The sequence below is a fragment of the Cajanus cajan genome, chromosome 1, assembly GCF_000230855.2.
Source record: "Cajanus cajan strain Asha chromosome 1, NIPB_CcT2T_4, whole genome shotgun sequence".
Taxonomy (NCBI): Eukaryota; Viridiplantae; Streptophyta; class Magnoliopsida; order Fabales; family Fabaceae; genus Cajanus; species Cajanus cajan.
In genome coordinates this window covers 75,295,695-75,313,108 of record NC_138517.1, presented here as the reverse complement: position 1 = coordinate 75,313,108, position 17,414 = coordinate 75,295,695, and the positions used below count along the sequence as shown (strand labels likewise).

Genomic DNA, 17,414 nt, shown 5'->3' with positions numbered 1-17,414 from the left:
TGGTTGGAGTTGAAAATTCAAGAGTGAACAAATTTTGAGTCTTGTTGCTTATGTTTATTGTGCTCTCTAGAGTTTGAACTTTGAACCTTGTTTACAAAAAAAAAAAAAAAAAAAAAAAAAAAAAATCATGTTTCTTTGTTAACCAAGCCCCATTACAACTATCAAAAGACCTTGTGATCCTTCATCTTCTTTTCAAGAATGGTAATGGAGAGATGATATCAATGCTTATGTTCATAGAAATGATGTGTGTAGTTGAGAGAAACACTCACCCAAGGAGAGATACACTAGTGAGGAGTATTTATTCAATCACTGATTCATAATGCTCAAGTTTGTGATTTGATTTGTGAATTCTTTGATTAAGTATGTTTGAAAATGTGGCACCTCAAGTGAGTAGGAATTAATTTGATGAAGGTGAATTAATTGATGACTTATTCTCTTGTTGATATAAAAGGTCATAGTGGAACCTTTGTTTGGGGACAAACAAATGAGTAAGTTGGGGGGAGTTGATAAGTGCTCAAATTGCATATTTTTATGCTTAATTTGGCACTCATTTTGGATGAGATATAAGTAATTTTGGTTATGTTTGACCCTCCAAATAGATGAACTAAGATTAATCTAAGGAGTTACAAGAGTGTAGTTTCTTTGGCTAAAAATATTTCTTTTTTGTGTAGGTTTTGATGAAATTGGAAATCCAAGGCTATAGCCCCAAAACCAGTGTTCCAGAGAGTTGGAGCTGCAGCCCCCATTCCAGAGCTGCAGCCTTGAAGCCTTGTGCGTATGGAAACCAATTCCAGAGAGTTGGAGCTGCAGCCCCCATTCCAGAGCTGCAGCCTTGAAGCCTTGTGCGTATGGAAACCAATTCCAGAGAGTTGGAGCTGCAGCCCCCATTCCAGAGCTGCAGCCTTGAAGCCTTGTGCGTATGGAAACACTTCCAGAGCTGCAGCCCCCATTCCAGAGCTGCAGCCTTGGGTTAAAAATCCCAACTTTTCCTTGGACAGAACATATGTGGGGCCCAAAATTAAGGAGAAAAATAGTGGGGGACAAAAATTAAGGAAAGAAACAAGAAGCACATGAGCACTAAATTAAAAAGAAAGACAAGGGGCCTTAAATTAAGGAGAAACAAACAAGGAAAAAGGGGAAAATAATTAGTGGTTTTCCACTAATTGAACCACTAATGGAGGCTACAGCTGGACATCCACTAGCCTACAGCTAGAGACCAATTGGAGGGGGCAAGTGTTCTTTAGAGTAACACACAGATTGGGGGGCTAGAGGATACACACGAAGGAGGGAACCCAAATTCTCTGGTTTTTCACTTCTAACTTTGTAATCTCTTATGGAAATTGCTGGAGAAATTGTAATGGCCATGAGTGGCTAATTTCATTGAGGATTGGTTGGATGTAACTACTAACTCTTCTCCTTCTTAAATATATGCATTTTAATCTCATTATTTGTGTATGATTCTTTACTTAATGCTTATATCGGCTTGATCACCCGTTGTATGAATTTTTGGTTTTTGAATCCAGTTGGAAAACGTTTTTGAAAACCCGAACTGAATCTTGCACCTAATCAATTCTTGTTCTAGGGATAGACTTGATTTGGTTAGTCACATTGTTCAAGTTCTTGTTCTTAATGCGAAGTGTTGAACTCAAAACATAGAGGAATCATGTTTTGAGCTTAATGACTTTAGGACTCAACCTTGAGGAATCTTGTTGGATTACTTAATGAACGTGGAAATAATGGAATTAGAATAGCATTTATTTTAAGAAGATCTATGAGTTAGCAAGTGCTTCCGAACCAATCCTTGTTTCTTAATCATCATCCTTACTACGTTTGTTTTATTTTGTTGTTTTAATCTATTTTCACTCATCTACAATTTGAACATCAATTTCGTATAAATCATTAGAGCAAGAATTACTAAACACCCAAATCCCTGAGGACGATCTTTAAATACTACTTCGAAACTTGGTTCACTTGCCAAGTGATAGGTTTGCGAAAAACCCCATCAAGTTTCTGAAGCACTTGCTAACTCATATATCTTCTTAAAATAAATGCTATTCTAATTCCATTATTTCCACGTTCATTAAGTAATCCAACAAGATTCCTCAAAGTTGAATCCTAAAGTCATTAAGCTCAAAACATGATTCCTCTATGTTTTGAGTTCAACACTTCGCATTAAGAACAAGAACTTGAACAATGTGACTAACCAAATCAAGTCTATCCCTAGAACAAGAATTGATTAGGTGCAAGATTCAGTTCGGGTTTTCAAAAACGTTTTCCAACTGGATTCAAAAACCAAAAATTCATACAACGGGTGATCAAGCCGATATAAGCATTAAGTAAAGAATCATACACAAATAATGAGATTAAAATGCATATATTTAAGAAGGAGAAGAGTTAGTAGTTACATCCAACCAATCCTCAATGAAATTAGCCACTCATGGCCATTACAATTTCTCCAGCAATTTCCATAAGAGATTACAAAGTTAGAAGTGAAAAACCAGAGAATTTGGGTTCCCTCCTTCGTGTGTATCCTCTAGCCCCCCAATCTGTGTGTTACTCTAAAGAACACTTGCCCCCTCCAATTGGTCTCTAGCTGTAGGCTAGTGGATGTCCAGCTGTAGCCTCCATTAGTGGTTCAATTAGTGGAAAACCACTAATTATTTTCCCCTTTTTCCTTGTTTGTTTCTCCTTAATTTAAGGCCCCTTGTCTTTCTTTTTAATTTAGTGCTCATGTGCTTCTTGTTTCTTTCCTTAATTTTTGTCCCCCACTATTTTTCTCCTTAATTTTGGGCCCCACATATGTTCTGTCCAAGGAAAAGTTGGGATTTTTAACCCAAGGCTGCAGCTCTGGAATGGGGGCTGCAGCTCTGGAAGTGTTTCCATACGCACAAGGCTTCAAGGCTGCAGCTCTGGAATGGGGGCTGCAGCTCCAACTCTCTGGAATTGGTTTCCATACGCACAAGGCTTCAAGGCTGCAGCTCTGGAATGGGGGCTGCAGCTCCAACTCTCTGGAATTGGTTTCCATACGCACAAGGCTTCAAGGCTGCAGCTCTGGAATGGGGGCTGCAGCTCCAACTCTCTGGAATTGGTTTCCATACGCACAAGGCTTCAAGGCTGCAGCTCTGGAATGGGGGCTGCAGCTCCAACTCTCTGGAATTGGTCCATATACGCACAAAGCTCCAAGGCTGCAGCTCTGGAATGGGGGCTGCAGCTCCAACTCTCTGGAACACTGGTTTTGGGGCTATAGCCTTGGATTTCCAATTTCATCAAAACCTACACAAAATTTACTAAAGAGCCCCAGGTTCAAATGCCCAAAATTTTTAAGTGATTTTAAGACCCATTTTCCACTTCCAAGCTACGAATACACTTCTCTTCACTCTCTTTTCATGTTCTCAACCTCTAAACCCTTCCACACTCTCTTATACTCCCACTCTCTTCTCATGAGTCTCTCTTGTTGGTAGGAGATTAATGAAATATTTCATAGTTCTCTTCTCCTTCAAATCACACTAAAAACGTAAATTTTTTTCATAGATTTTTCTCCTCTAGTTACATGCGATTCTTTCAAATTTCTTCTTCCTCTTGAAGCACAATGTGATTTTTAAATTGTAATTTCTCAAAAGAACTCTTGAATTGTTGAAGTGAATGAAACACTTTGTTTGCTTAAAAAAAATGCTTATTTAAGGTGCATGCAAAGTGTTTGTGGAAATGTTTGCAAGAACACCATGTGAAATTCAACTCCATGTTAATTTTTGGCACATTAATCTTTGCTTTTTGACGTGCATATCATCCACATGGTTAATTGTGCTTGAAATAAACTGAAACAAGAAGTCTATATCCATGGCCTACTTTAGAAACCCTTGTTGACCAAATTTTATGGCCTAGGGACAGTCCTATATACTTAGGAGGGGGGTGGAGTGCAACAGTCAGGAGTTCATAGTGCAAAACCTGCTGCTGAGCATGGACAGGAAGAGGAAGTTGAGAGAGATGAAGAAGCAGAGGAAGAAGAGGAAGGAGAAGAAGAGGAATCCGAGTCAGAGGATTTTTGAGACAGACTGTGGAGAAAAGTTCATTTTAATTTTTTTGCAATTTTAAATTTTAGTATTTAAATATTATGGTGGTTTATTGCTAGCTTGTTCAGTTTAAACTATCTATTTGTTTTGTGTTAGTTATGGTTTTATGTGTTGGATGTTATAATTATGCATGTGTTGTTTTGGCTTGTGGTGCTTAGGTCAAGTACTAATAAACGTTTGGGGTTTTTGTGGAAAGTCACTAGTTTGTGAATAATCACTGACTATTGAAACACTCAGTTCTTTTTGAAAGACAAGTCAAGTTGTTTCAAATCAGCAAGAAGAAAACTTTCATCTTTAAATTCACCGAAAAAAAAAAGTGTTGTTAATACTCATCTTTTGGTTGCACTCTATCATTCATGCATAATCTTAGAATTCATGAGCATCTCTTTAACTTGACATGAAAGGTCAGTGGTTGGATTTATTGAGCCAAGCCAGTGAGTGAGAACACCCAATACATACACTTATATGTTTGAGAGTCACCATCATAGCATATGTGTTTGCATTGTTTGATTCTTGAAATTGTTGCTCTTGTAAGAAATGTTGGAAAAGATCAAGGCATTATGTTGTTCATATTGAAGATCTGTTAAACCTAGAACCAAACAGCTAACCTTCATTTGAGAAAAATCTTTGTTTGAAACCCATTTGAGCATTACCCTTTATCCAACCTTTAAGCCTATACCAATCATAAATTCCTCACCCTAACCAAACCTTAGAGAGCATGATGAAAATGATTGTGGGTTAAGTTGGGGGGAGTGAAAATTGTCAAAGGTTGAAGAAAAAGAAAAGAAATACCATGTTGTGAAGTGTTAAAGTGAGAATTACCTCTTTAATGTTATCATTGTAATGTACAATTTCATTCAAAATAGCTCAAAAAAAAAAAAAAAAAAAAAAAAAAAAAAAAGAAGCTAGGTTATTGTACAAAAAGTCTCAAAAGAGGTGGTATTCTTACAATTGAGTCAATAAATTATGAGGGTAAATATGGGAAAAGTGAAGGTAGAAATTGGGCTGAGATATATGGTTGGAGTTGAAAATTCAAGAGTGAACAAATTTTGAGTCTTGTTGCTTATGTTTATTGTGCTCTCTAGAGTTTGAACTTTGAACCTTGTTTACAAAAAAAAAAAAAAAAAAAAAAAAAATCATGTTTCTTTGTTAACCAAGCCCCATTACAACTATCAAAAGACCTTGTGATCCTTCATCTTCTTTTCAAGAATGGTAATGGAGAGATGATATCAATGCTTATGTTCATAGAAATGATGTGTGTAGTTGAGAGAAACACTCACCCAAGGAGAGATACACTAGTGAGGAGTATTTATTCAATCACTGATTCATAATGCTCAAGTTTGTGATTTGATTTGTGAATTCTTTGATTAAGTATGTTTGAAAATGTGGCACCTCAAGTGAGTAGGAATTAATTTGATGAAGGTGAATTAATTGATGACTTATTCTCTTGTTGATATAAAAGCAATTTGTGAATTAGAAAGTGTTGTCAATTTGTAGTCATAGTGGAACCTTTGTTTGGGGACAAACAAATGAGTAAGTTGGGGGGAGTTGATAAGTGCTCAAATTGCATATTTTTATGCTTAATTTGGCACTTATTTTGGATGAGATATAAGTAATTTTGGTTATGTTTGACCCTCCAAATAGATGAACTAAGATTAATCTAAGGAGTTACAAGAGTGTAGTTTCTTTGGCTAAAAATATTTCCTTTTTGTGTAGGTTTTGATGAAATTGGAAATCCAAGGCTATAGCCCCAAAACCAGAGCTGCAGCCATGAAGCATGAACCAAAAAGAAGTGTTCCAGAGAGTTGGAGCTGCAGCCCCCATTCCAGAGCTGCAGCCTTGGAGCTTTGTGCGTATATGGACCAATTCCAGAGAGTTGGAGCTGCAGCCCCCATTCCAGAGCTGCAGCCTTGAAGCCTTGTGCGTATGGAAACCAATTCCAGAGAGTTGGAGCTGCAGCCCCCATTCCAGAGCTGCAGCCTTGAAGCCTTGTGCGTATGGAAACCAATTCCAGAGAGTTGGAGCTGCAGCCCCCATTCCAGAGCTGCAGCCTTGAAGCCTTGTGCGTATGGAAACCAATTCCAGAGAGTTGGAGCTGCAGCCCCCATTCCAGAGCTGCAGCCTTGAAGCCTTGTGCGTATGGAAACCAATTCCAGAGAGTTGGAGCTGCAACCCCCATTCCAGAGCTGCAGCCTTGAAGCCTTGTGCGTATGGAAACCAATTCCAGAGAGTTGGAGCTGCAGCCCCCATTCCAGAGCTGCAGCCTTGAAGCCTTGTGCGTATGGAAACACTTCCAGAGCTGCAGCCCCCATTCCAGAGCTGCAGCCTTGGGTTAAAAATCCCAACTTTTCCTTGGACAGAACATATGTGGGGCCCAAAATTAAGGAGAAAAATAGTGGGGGACAAAAATTAAGGAAAGAAACAAGAAGCACATGAGCACTAAATTAAAAAGAAAGACAAGGGGCCTTAAATTAAGGAGAAACAAACAAGGAAAAAGGGGAAAATAATTAGTGGTTTTCCACTAATTGAACCACTAATGGAGGCTACAGCTGGACATCCACTAGCCTACAGCTAGAGACCAATTGGAGGGGGCAAGTGTTCTTTAGAGTAACACACAGATTGGGGGGCTAGAGGATACACACGTAGGAGGAGCTCCCAAAAACCTCTGTTTTTCACTTGGAACTTTGTACTCTCTTATGGAATTTGCTGCAGAATTTGTAATGGCCATGAGTGGCTAATTTCATTGAGGATTGGTTGGATGTAACTACTAACTCTTCTCCTTCTTAAATATATGCATTTTAATCTCATTATTTGTGTATGATTCTTTACTTAATGCTTATATCGGCTTGATCACCCGTTGTATGAATTTTTGGTTTTTGAATCCAGTTGGAAAACGTTTTTGAAAACCCGAACTGAATCTTGCACCTAATCAATTCTTGTTCTAGGGATAGACTTGATTTGGTTAGTCACATTGTTCAAGTTCTTGTTCTTAATGCGAAGTGTTGAACTCAAAACATAGAGGAATCATGTTTTGAGCTTAATGACTTTAGGATTCAACCTTGAGGAATCTTGTTGGATTACTTAATGAACGTGGAAATAATGGAATTAGAATAGCATTTATTTTAAGAAGATCTATGAGTTAGCAAGTGCTTCCGAACCAATCCTTGTTTCTTAATCATTGTCCTTATTACAATTGTTTTATTGTGTTGTTTTAATCTATTTTCACTCATATGCAATTTAAACATCATTTTCTTAGAAATCATTAGAGTAAGAATTACTAATCACTCAAATCCCTGAGGACGATCTTTAAATACTACTTCGAAACTTGGTTCACTTGCCAAGTGATAGGTTGCGATAAAAAACACCATCAAGTTTCTAAGAAACTTGATGGAGTTTTTTCGCAAACCTATCACTTGGCAAGTGAACCAAGTTTCGAAGTAGTATTTAAAGATCGTCCTCAGGGATTTGAGTGATTAGTAATTCTTACTCTAATGATTTAAAAGAAAATGATGTTCAATTTGCGGATGAATGATGATAAATTAAAACAACACAGTAAAACAAACGTAGTAAGGATGATGATTAAGAAACAAGGATTGGTTCGGAAGCACTTGCTAACTCATAGATCTTCTTAAAATAAATGTTATTCTAATTCCATTATTTCCACGTTCATTAAGTAATCCAACAAGATTCCTCAAGCTTGAATCCTAAAGTCATTAAGCTCAAAACATGATTCCTCTATGTTTTGAGTTCAACACTTCGCATTAAGAACAAGAACTTGAACAATGTGACTAACCAAATCAAGTCTATCCCTAGAACAAGAATTGATTAGGTGCAAGATTCAGTTCGGGTTTTCAAAAACGTTTTCCAACTGGATTCAAAAACCAAAAATTCATACAACGGGTGATCAAGCCGATATAAGCATTAAGTAAAGAATCATACACAAATAATGAGATTAAAATGCATATATTTAAGAAGGAGAAGAGTTAGTAGTTACATCCAACCAATCCTCAATGAAATTAGCCACTCATGGCCATTACAAATTCTGCAGCAAATTCCATAAGAGAGTACAAAGTTGCAGATGAAAAACAGAGGTTTTGGGAGCTCCTCCTACGTGTGTATGCTATAGCCCCCCAATCTGTGTGTTACTAAAAAGAACACTTGCCCCCTCCAATTGGTCTCTAGCTGTAGCCTAGTGGATGTCCAGCTGTAGCCTCCATTAGTGGTTCAATTAGTGGAAAACCACTAATTATTTTTCCCTTTTTCCTTGTTTGTTTCTCCTTAATTTAAGGCCCCTTGTCTTTCTTTTTAATTTAGTGCTCATGTGCTTCTTGTTTCTTTCCTTAATTTTTGTCCCCCACTATTTTTCTCCTTAATTTTGGGCCCCACATATGTTCTGTCCAAGGAAAAGTTGGGATTTTTAACCCAAGGCTGCAGCTCTAGAATGGGGGCTGCAGCTCCAACTCTCTGGAATTGGTTTCCATACGCACAAGGCTTCAAGGCTGCAGCTCTGGAATGGGGGCTGCAGCTCCAACTCTCTGGAATTGGTTTCCATACGCACAAGGCTTCAAGGCTGCAGCTCTGGAATGGGGGCTGCAGCTCCAACTCTCTGGAATTGGTTTCCATACGCACAAGGCTTCAAGGCTGCAGCTCTGGAATGGGGGCTGCAGCTCCAACTCTCTGGAATTGGTCCATATACGCACAAAGCTCCAAGGCTGCAGCTCTGGAATGGGGGCTGCAGCTCCAACTCTCTGGAACACTTCTTTTTGGTTCATGCTTCATGGCTGCAGCTCTGGTTTTGGGGCTATAGCCTTGGATTTCCAATTTCATCAAAACCTACACAAAAAGGAAATATTTTTAGCCAAAGAAACTACACTCTTGTAACTCCTTAGATTAATCTTAGTTCATCTATTTGGAGGGTCAAACATAACCAAAATTACTTATATCTCATCCAAAATAAGTGCCAAATTAAGCATAAAAATATGCAATTTGAGCACTTATCAACTCCCCCCAACTTACTCATTTGTTTGTCCCCAAACAAAGGTTCCACTATGACTACAAATTGACAACACTTTCTAATTCACAAATTGCTTTTATATCAACAAGAGAATAAGTCATCAATTAATTCACCTTCATCAAATTAATTCCTACTCACTTGAGGTGCCACATTTTCAAACATACTTAATCAAAGAATTCACAAATCAAATCACAAACTTGAGCATTATGAATCAGTGATTGAATAAATACTCCTCACTAGTGTATCTCTCCTTGGGTGAGTGTTTCTCTCAACTACACACATCATTTCTATGAACATAAGCATTGATATCATCTCTCCATTACCACTCTTGAAAAGAAGATGAAGGATCTCAAGGTCTTTTGATGGTTGTAATGGGGCTTGGTTAACAAAGAAATATGATTTTTCTAGTTAAACAAGGTTCAAAGTTCAAACTCTAGAGAGCACAATAAACATAAGCAACAAGACTCAAAATTTATTCACTCTTCAATTTTCAACTCCAACCATATCTCTCGGCCCAATTTCTACCTTCACTTTTCCCATATTTACCCTCACAATCTATTGACTCAATTGCAAGAATCCCACCTCTTTTGAGACTTTTTGTACATTAACTTAGTTTTTTTTTTTTTTTTTTTTTTTTTTTTTTTTTTTTAAACTTTTTTTTTTTTTTTAAACTTTTTATGAAGCTATTTTGAATGGAGTTGTACAGTACAATGATAACATTAGAGATGTAATTCTCACTTTAACACTTCACAACATGGTATTTCTTTTCTTTTTCTTCAACCTTTGACAATTTTCACTCCCCCCAACTTAACCCACAATCATTTTCATCATGCTCTCTAAGGTTTGGTTAGGGTGAGGAATTTATGATTGGTATAGGCTTAAGGGTTGAATAAAGGGTAATGCTCAAATGGGTTTCAAACAAATATTTTTCTCAAATGAAGGTTAGCTGTTTGGTTCTAGGTTTAACAGATCTTCAATATGAACAACATAATGCCTTGATCTTTTCCAACATTTCTTACAAGAGCAACAATTTCAAGAATCAAACAATGCATACACATATGCTATGATGGTGACTCTCAAACATATAAGTGTATGTATTGGGTGTTCTCACTCACTGGCTTGGCTCAATAAATCCAACCACTGACCTTTCATGTCAAGTTAAAGAGATGCTCATGAATTCTAAGATTATGCATAAATGATAGAGTGCAACCAAAAGATGAGTATTAAGAACACTTTTTTTTTTTTTCGGTGAATTTAAAGATGAAAGTTTTCTTCTTGCTGATTTGAAACAACTTGACTTGTCTTTCAAAAAGAACTGAGTGTTTCAATAGTCAGTGATTATTCACAAACTAGTGACTTTCCACAAAAACCCCAAACGTTTATTAGTACTTGACCTAAGCACCACAAGCCAAAACAACACATGTATAATTATAACATCCAACACATAAAACCATAACTAACACAAAACAAACAGATAGTTTAAACTGAACAAGCTAGCAATAAACCACCATAATATTTAAATACTAAAATTTAAAATTGCAAAAAATTAAAATGAACTTTTCTCCACAGTCTGTCTCAAAAATCCTCTGACTCGGATTCCTCTTCTTCTCCTTCCTCTTCTTCCTCTGCTTCTTCATCTCTCTCAACTTCCTCTTCCTGTCCATGCTCAGCAGCAAGTTGTGCACTATGAACTCCTGACTGTTGCACTCCACCCCCTCCTAAGTATATAGGACTGTCCCCAGGCCATAAAATTTGGTCAACAAGGGTTTCTAAAGTAGGCCATGGATAGAGACTTCTTGTTTCAGTTTATTTCAAGCACAATTAACCATGTGGATGATATGCACGTCAAAAAGCAAAGATTAATGTGCCAAAAATTAACATGAAGTTGAATTTCACATGGTGTTCTTGCAAACATTTCCACAAACACTTTGCATGCACCTTAAATAAGCATTTTTTTTTTTTAAGCAAACACAGTGTTTCATTCACTTCAACAATTCAAGAGTTCTTTTGAGAAATTACAATTTAAAAATCACATTGTGCTTCAAGAGGGAGAAGAAATTTGAAAGAATCGCATGTAACTAGAGGAGAAAAATCTATGAAAAAATTTACCTTTTTAGTGTGATTTGAAGGAGAAGAGAACTATGAAATATTTCATTAATCTCCTACCAACAAGAGAGACTCATGAGAAGAAAGTGGGAGTATAAGAGAGTGTGGAAGGGTTTAGAGGTTGAGAACATGAAAAGAGAGTGAAGAGAAGTGTATTCGTAGCTTGGAAGTGGAAAATGGGTCTTAAAATCACTTAAAAATTTTGGGCATTTGAACCTGCGGCTGCAGCCATGATTCTAGAGCTGCAGCTGCAATGATGGCAGAGATATTGAGCTTGGGCTTGAAAATCGGAGCTGCAGCTGCGTTTTTTTTTTTTTTTTTTTTTTTTTTTTTTTTTTTTTTTTTTTTTTTTTTTTTTTTTTTGCTCTCATGTGGAGCTTGGCAGAGAGTTACCGCTGCAGCCGTGAATGAGGGCTGCAGCTCTGGACCCCTGGACGTGAAACAGAAAATTAAGGCTTGAGCCTTGGATCCGGGGCTTGAGCCCTCATATCAGAAAAAAAATTTCAGTTTTTCTGCTAAATCCGCTGCAGCTTTGGATGAGGGCTGCAGCCCTGAGACTTAAAACTTCATATTTTTACTTCCTTTTTCACTCTTTCATAGCTCTCAACCTCTCTAAAACTTGTTCCTACACTCCCACATTTTTAACAGCTATAATGAACTCCTAATTAACACAAACAATCACACAATTAACCAAGTGCAACTAACATGACACACAAAATATAAGATATGCAATGACACATGAATATCATACATTCAAACATGCATTGATACTACCATATCATTTACTCATGAAGCCTAAATAACACAACAAGTAGTAACCAAGATATGAAATTAGCAAAACACAAACATGCAAATCATCAAGCAACATTCATACTGATATCAAGCAATTCTATGAACAAAAACTCTTAATTACTTACTATTCAAACTAAATTGGGAATCTAAAAATAGAAATCAAAATAAGAACGTGCTAATTTAATGTCTTTAGCTTGACAATCCTGTTTGTTCATGGCTCCTTCAAATATGTGCTGGTAGTGGATCTCTCCACCTCACCACCCAAATAATGCTTGAGCCTCTTACCATTAACTAGCCAATTCCTTCCAGAGGCAGGATCTTCAAGTTCAATGGCTCCATAAGATTTGACAGATTTAATTGAGAAAAGACCTGACCACTTAGATTTGATCTTCTCAGGGAAGAGTTTCAACCTGGAATTGAACAATAATACCTGCTGGCCAGGTTGGAAGTTCCTATTCAGAATCTTCTTGTCATGATATATCTTGGCTTTGTGCTTGTAGGACTTAAAAGACTCATAAGCTTTCAATCTCCTTTCTTCCCATTCATGCAATTGAAGCTTTCTTTTCTCCCCTGCTGCCTTCAAATCATAATTTAAGGCCTTCAAAGCCCAAAATGCTTTATGTTCCAATCCCATTGGAAGATGACAAGCTTTACCAATGACCTTTTCCAATTCTTCATTAGAGATAGGCAAAGCCTTCTCTAGTGGCAATGAGCTCTTGAAATCATTTTGAGTTTCTAAGTACATATCATTTAATGCATCAATTCTGAAGCAATCTTTGTGACCTTTTGGAAACTTTGTTGTTTCAAATACATTGAAACTCACTTCCTCATCTTGGACCCTCACTTTCAGCTTTCCTTCATCCATGTCAATGAGAACTCGAGCTGTCTTCATAAAGGGTCTGCCCAGAATCAATGGAACCTCCACATCTTCTTCCATGTCCATCACTACAAAATCAACTGGGAACATGAACTTGTCAACCTTTACAATCATATCTTCCACTATACCATGTGGAATCTTGATGGATCTGTCTGCCAACTGCAAGGTCATTCTTGTAGGTCTCACTTCCACTTCTCCTATCTTTTTCAACATGGATAAAGGCATCAAATTAATACTAGCTCCAAGATCTAAGAGTGCCTTACCCACTGACAGATTACCAATTGACACAGGGAGAGTGAAACTGCCTGGATCTCTGGACTTCTGAGGTAGAGACTTTTGTATAATAGCACTGCAACCTGCCTCAAGCTCCACAGTCTCCTCTTCAAGAATTCTTTTCTTCTTAGTTAACAATCCCTTCATGAACCTGGCATATGTAGGCATTTGTTCCATGGCTTCAGTGAAAGGAATATTAATTTGTAGCTTCTTGATGATGTCCAGAAACCTTGCAAATTGTCTTTCCTTCTCTTTCTTAGATGGGGCATGAGGGTAAGGTAAGTCTTTAATAGGAACAGTAGAACTAACTTCCTTGCCCTTCTTTTTATTCTTCTCCTTCTCAATCTCATTTTTCTCTCTTATTTTCTCATTATTTACACTCTCACTCTTATTTTTTTCTTCCTCATTCTTCTCAATCTCTTCCTCAACCCCCGTCAATTCAACATTTTCTTTCTTTTCATTTTTCTCACTTACCCCAACATCACTACCTACCACCTTTCCACTTCTTGTTGTTATGGCTTGGCAATACTCCTTGGGGTTGGTCTTGGTGTTGGCTGAAAATGGCCCTCCAGACATGTCAGCTAATTGTTTAGCTAGCTGACCCACCTGTACCTCCAAATTCTTGATGGAAGCCTCAGTATTTTTCTGGTTATTCATAGACACCTGCATGAACTGGTTCAGAGTATCCTCCAATTTGCTGGTTCTTTCATGCATAGAAGGATAAGCAGGCTGATGTTGCTGTTGTTGTTGTGGTGATGGCCTATTGGATGGTCCAGCTTCATTCCTCCATCCATAACCTTGGTTGTTGTTGTTGTTTCTCCAACCTTGATTCCCCTGCATATAATTGTTAGTGTTATAATTACGGGAATTAAAATTACCTCCTTGTTGTTGGTTCCCCACATAGTTGACCTCTTCTTCATTTGGAATTTCTGAACAGTGACCATTGGGATGATCTCCTCCACAAAAATCACATTTTAAGGAAGGATTTTGTTGGGTTGAAGAAGAAGCAATAGCATGAAGCTGTTGCGGAATCTTGGCCATTTGCTTAGTCAATGCTTCGATCTGTTGAGACAGCAGTTTGTTCTGAGCAAGAATTGCATCATTAGTGTTAAGATCGAGAACTCCTCTTTTATGAGATTGATGTCTCCCATGCTCTGCTTGGTGATCAGAAGATGCCAGAGATTCTATGATTTGAGTGGCTTCCTCTGGACTCACAGTCATCATAGTGCCACCAGCTGCTGCATCCAATAACATCTTCACCTCAGGTTTGATTCCATTGACAAAGAAATTAAGTTGAGCTATATCTTCAAACCCATGGTTAGGACATTTTCTGAGCAATGACTTAAATCTCTCCCAGGCTTCACAGAATGGTTCATCTGCACCTTGCCTGAAAGTAGTGATTTCTGACTTGGCCTTAATATACTTGGATGAAGGATAGAATCGGTTCACAAACTTATTTTCCACATCACCCCAGCTTGTCAAACTTTGATTTGGGTGAGATTGTAACCAAACTTTAGCTTTTCCTGTCAAAGAAAATGGAAACAACCTCAAATATACAGCTTCCTCATCAGCCTTAGGAATTCCCATAGTTCCACATAACTCATAGAAATTTGATAAGTGTGAGTATGGGTCTTCATGATCAAGGCCAGCAAATTGTTGTGAGCTAACCAAGGTAAGGAAGGCAGGTTTCATCTCCATGGCTCTAGAAGTGTTTGGAGCTGCAATGCTAGAGAAATGTCTAGGACCTTGTTGTTGTGCATAATCACCTAGGGTCCTTCTGGGAGGCCTAGTTGGTCCATTTCCACCATTATTATTTCCTGTTCCGTCTTCAGCCATTGGTTGATTTGAAGAAGTAGAAGAATTTAGAAAATCTTGCTGTTGTTCTAGGATTCTCTCTAACTGTCTCAGCCTTCTTGTTCTGCTATTATTCCTCCTTGCTGTTCTTTCGATTTCAGGGTCAAAATGCAATTCTCCAGCTGGAGTTTTTCCTCTCATACAATTTTAAGAAATCTGCACAGGAAGGTGAATCCACAAAACACAACAAGACAAATATCTCTATATTGTAGCTATTCACAAAATGGATTATCTACACAATTGCAAAATCACAAGATTAAAAATTACTAATTAGCACCAAATCCCCGGCAACGGCGCCAGAAACTTGATGGAGTTTTTTCGCAAACCTATCACTTGGCAAGTGAACCAAGTTTCGAAGTAGTATTTAAAGATCGTCCTCAGGGATTTGAGTGATTAGTAATTCTTACTCTAATGATTTAAAAGAAAATGATGTTCAATTTGCGGATGAATGATGATAAATTAAAACAACACAGTAAAACAAACGTAGTAAGGATGATGATTAAGAAACAAGGATTGGTTCGGAAGCACTTGCTAACTCATAGATCTTCTTAAAATAAATGTTATTCTAATTCCATTATTTCCACGTTCATTAAGTAATCCAACAAGATTCCTCAAGGTTGAATCCTAAAGTCATTAAGCTCAAAACATGATTCCTCTATGTTTTGAGTTCAACACTTCGCATTAAGAACAAGAACTTGAACAATGTGACTAACCAAATCAAGTCTATCCCTAGAACAAGAATTGATTAGGTGCAAGATTCAGTTCGGGTTTTCAAAAACGTTTTCCAACTGGATTCAAAAACCAAAAATTCATACAACGGGTGATCAAGCCGATATAAGCATTAAGTAAAGAATCATACACAAATAATGAGATTAAAATGCATATATTTAAGAAGGAGAAGAGTTAGTAGTTACATCCAACCAATCCTCAATGAAATTAGCCACTCATGGCCATTACAAATTCTGCAGCAAATTCCATAAGAGAGTACAAAGTTGCAGATGAAAAACAGAGGTTTTGGGAGCTCCTCCTACGTGTGTATGCTATAGCCCCCCAATCTGTGTGTTACTAAAAAGAACACTTGCCCCCTCCAATTGGTCTCTAGCTGTAGCCTAGTGGATGTCCAGCTGTAGCCTCCATTAGTGGTTCAATTAGTGGAAAACCACTAATTATTTTTCCCTTTTTCCTTGTTTGTTTCTCCTTAATTTAAGGCCCCTTGTCTTTCTTTTTAATTTAGTGCTCATGTGCTTCTTGTTTCTTTCCTTAATTTTTGTCCCCCACTATTTTTCTCCTTAATTTTGGGCCCCACATATGTTCTGTCCAAGGAAAAGTTGGGATTTTTAACCCAAGGCTGCAGCTCTGGAATGGGGGCTGCAGCTCCAACTCTCTGGAATTGGTTTCCATACGCACAAGGCTTCAAGGCTGCAGCTCTGGAATGGGGGCTGCAGCTCCAACTCTCTGGAATTGGTTTCCATACGCACAAGGCTTCAAGGCTGCAGCTCTGGAATGGGGGCTGCAGCTCCAACTCTCTGGAATTGGTTTCCATACGCACAAGGCTTCAAGGCTGCAGCTCTGGAATGGGGGCTGCAGCTCCAACTCTCTGGAATTGGTCCATATACGCACAAAGCTCCAAGGCTGCAGCTCTGGAATGGGGGCTGCAGCTCCAACTCTCTGGAACACTTCTTTTTGGTTCATGCTTCATGGCTGCAGCTCTGGTTTTGGGGCTATAGCCTTGGATTTCCAATTTCATCAAAACCTACACAAAAAGGAAATATTTTTAGCCAAAGAAACTACACTCTTGTAACTCCTTAGATTAATCTTAGTTCATCTATTTGGAGGGTCAAACATAACCAAAATTACTTATATCTCATCCAAAATAAGTGCCAAATTAAGCATAAAAATATGCAATTTGAGCACTTATCAACTCCCCCCAACTTACTCATTTGTTTGTCCCCAAACAAAGGTTCCACTATGACTACAAATTGACAACACTTTCTAATTCACAAATTGCTTTTATATCAACAAGAGAATAAGTCATCAATTAATTCACCTTCATCAAATTAATTCCTACTCACTTGAGGTGCCACATTTTCAAACATACTTAATCAAAGAATTCACAAATCAAATCACAAACTTGAGCATTATGAATCAGTGATTGAATAAATACTCCTCACTAGTGTATCTCTCCTTGGGTGAGTGTTTCTCTCAACTACACACATCATTTCTATGAACATAAGCATTGATATCATCTCTCCATTACCACTCTTGAAAAGAAGATGAAGGATCTCAAGGTCTTTTGATGGTTGTAATGGGGCTTGGTTAACAAAGAAATATGATTTTTCTAGTTAAACAAGGTTCAAAGTTCAAACTCTAGAGAGCACAATAAACATAAGCAACAAGACTCAAAATTTATTCACTCTTCAATTTTCAA

The 17,414-nt window shown here is 37.8% G+C and overlaps 1 non-coding gene across 1 annotated transcript; it reads left to right on the top strand.

The window, feature by feature from the left end:
- Positions 1-14,441: 14,441 nt before the first annotated feature.
- On the top strand, positions 14,442-14,547 carry LOC145954013 (small nucleolar RNA R71). Its single transcript, XR_014431224.1, has one exon. It is a non-coding gene; the product is annotated as a small nucleolar RNA R71 (small nucleolar RNA).
- The last annotated feature ends 2,867 nt before the right edge of the window (positions 14,548-17,414 follow it).